We start from the raw sequence: 2,977 nt of genomic DNA, 5'->3' as shown, positions 1-2,977 counted from the left end.
TTGATAACCACTTAGCCAAATATTTCCCCTTTTTATAGTACGGCTGTCAATCCTAAATGTGATTGTTGATGGTAGTTAACAACCATTATAAACCATCAATATAACATGTATAAGGGCATAAATATGATCACCGATGAAGGTTTAGGGGTTTAAACTAACAAATTCTATGAGTTTTGATAAATCTGTATTTTTTGCAGGGTTTATTCAGAAAACCATCAAGGTGGACCTACAAGTCAGATTTAATTGTACTTATCCATAGTGAAATGAACACCAAAAGGTTCTAGAAGACTCGAGAGGACTCCATGCCGAAGCGGAGGGTGAGAGGCTACCAAGTGGGGCCACCCTACCCCAGCTATAGGCTGCCCGGCCCCTGGGCCCACCTGTCAGCCTCCGCATTGCAATGTTGGTTCTCCACCACCTCCTAGGTTGCATCTATGCCATCTTTTAAGTTGGTTTGATCCAAGGGCTCACGTTGGACGCTCTGGCCTATATTTATTAGCCCTTGTCCCCCTGAAGGCATAAGTCATTTGAGAAGATAGAAACCCTAATCATCCTTAGAGCTCCACTATATTCTAGGGCATAGCTAGTTAGGCTAGGTCTATAGCGAGGCAAGCAGGCTTCACTTGGATTCTCGATCTTGTTAAAAGCGTGGTTTAGTATAATCTTTGTACCCCCTCTCTTTTGTATCTCCATTACTTTTATATGCTTGCTACAATTGTTATGACAATATTAGTATTCATCTTATTCATGTTCTTTGTTATAATGTTCATCATCTACTTTGGTTATATGCTTATTGTAGCTAGTTTATCATTATATCCATGCTTAAGTTCATATGGCACTCGCTCTGCTGCGTATGGGGTGAGTGATCAACATTGTGTAAGCATGGTACTTATACATTGTTTACCTCTGGATACACCCTATATTCTGGGTCAAGTGGTAGATCATGGATGTGACACTTCCATTGAGTCCTTTGTAGTCCACTCCCCAAATATAGGAGCACGTAGGGTCTGGTTATGAAGGAAGGGCAAGCTCTGTTCTTAATCTTCCTTAGTAATATCCCTTATGTGTAGATATGAGGATGATCTTAGCAATGACTACTAGGTATAATTACGCATATCAATGTAAGCTTTGACTTGTAATTAGGAATAACTTAGGAATTATTCCTCTAATATTCTATCAGACCATGCTAATGCCATAGAAAGGAGTACTCTAAGTGATTTATCATTATTATTGATCAATACTTATCATATATATATCTTATCCTATGACTTACCCCTGTTATGAGTGGAACATTGGTTATGGTTTACTTCTCCTTCAATAGTATAAGTTATCAATACATGTCCATGCTAGACCTTCCATGTGGTAAAAATATAAATAACGATACCTGGAATACTCTCGGGTAAAATGCTACAATGGTATATTATCTGTGCACTTGCAGATCCTTTTCATTCATATATTTATTTATTCTTTCTAGTCACATAAAATGATAAAGAACTACTTATTATTATTCTAGTAGTTATGCTATGTAGTACCAACAAGCATCTCTGGCATCATCACTAGGGATGACGACCTAGTAAAGTAATGTTAGGAGATATAGGTTTATAATAGGTGGCTACTTAGAACAAGTGACACGTTAATAAATACCAACAAGCATTTTTATCACCGTTGTCGGGGATAGATTTAAAACTCTGTTCTTAGTAGTGACGCTAAGAAATATCAACAAACATTTTTGGCATCATTGCCTAGGAAGGTAACTAGGCAAAGGAAGTATTGATAAACTTATACTTATTGATGTGATTGAAGATTACCATTGACCTCTGCTCAAACAGGCTTACCCTTGTTTTGTCTACTTATGTATCTTATATAGGGTAATGTATGACTAGTTTTGACCTTCCAACAAACTACATTGAAGATCTAGAAGCATTAATCAGAAGGACTAGAGCTAAACTCAAGAAAGTTCTAGCTTTAAAGTCGGAAGACAACCATATAAGACAAAGCTTAACACCTGAATTTGAAGCCATGGCTAACAGGACTCTCCGTGAATTCTCTGCTCTAACTACGGCCAACATCCATACTAGACCAACAATTAATGTTGGAGATAATGGATTCGAGCTCAAGCCAGCTCTCATCAACATGGTGCAAGCAAACCAGTTTTGTGGGAAGGCTCATGAAGATGCGAGTGCACATCTCCAACACTTTCTGAAGATCTGTAGCACTTTCATCATCAAAGAAGTAACCCAAGGTGCCATATTACTTCGCCTCTTCCCATTCTCACTCTTAGGGAAGGCCAAGCAATGGTTCTATGCCAACAAGGATAGAAATACTACATGGGATAACTGCTCCACTGCTTTTCTAGTAAAGTTCTTTCCCATAGGCAAGACCAATGCTCTGTGTGGGAAAATCTCAACCTTTCAGCAACAACATGATGAATATGTCCCTGAGGCATGGGAATGTTTTCAAGATTACATTGTGAAGTGTCCTCATCATGGGATGAAGAATTAGCTACTCATGCAGACTTTCTACCATGGGTTGACCAATAGTACCCGTGAGATTATGGATGCTGCTGCTGGAGGTGCATTCCTATCACTCACCATACCAGCTGCAACAGCTCTTATGGAGAAGATGGCCTCCAATCAAGGTTGGAATGAAGAACGTGTTCAAACCCACAAGAGGGGTGAAGATATGCATCAACTCAAGGAGGTAGACATGCTATCTGCCAAGATGGATCTGCTGATGAATAAGCTTGAAGATCGAGCCAATGAGAAGCAAGAAGTCATGCATATTCATGATTCTTGCATGACATGTGAAGTATGTGGAAACATTGGGCATTCAGGGAACAACTACCCTAAGACCCATGAGGATGTGAACTTTGTCAATAACAACTACTACTTTTGTCCTCAGCAGAATCAAGGATGGAACCAGCAACAGAGACCAAACTACCAAGGTAACTATCAAGGTCATAATTTTAATAATTTCA

At 39.2% G+C, this 2,977-nt stretch overlaps 1 non-coding gene across 1 annotated transcript; it reads right to left on the bottom strand.

The window, feature by feature from the left end:
- Window positions 1-2,383: 2,383 nt before the first annotated feature.
- Window positions 2,384-2,492, bottom strand: LOC136540959 (small nucleolar RNA R71). Its single transcript, XR_010780076.1, has one exon. It is a non-coding gene; the product is annotated as a small nucleolar RNA R71 (small nucleolar RNA).
- Window positions 2,493-2,977: the final 485 nt, after the last annotated feature.

This window comes from Miscanthus floridulus, chromosome 2, assembly GCF_019320115.1.
Source record: "Miscanthus floridulus cultivar M001 chromosome 2, ASM1932011v1, whole genome shotgun sequence".
In the NCBI taxonomy this organism is placed as follows: domain Eukaryota; kingdom Viridiplantae; phylum Streptophyta; class Magnoliopsida; order Poales; family Poaceae; genus Miscanthus; species Miscanthus floridulus.
This window is presented reverse-complemented; position numbering and strand designations above follow the sequence as displayed.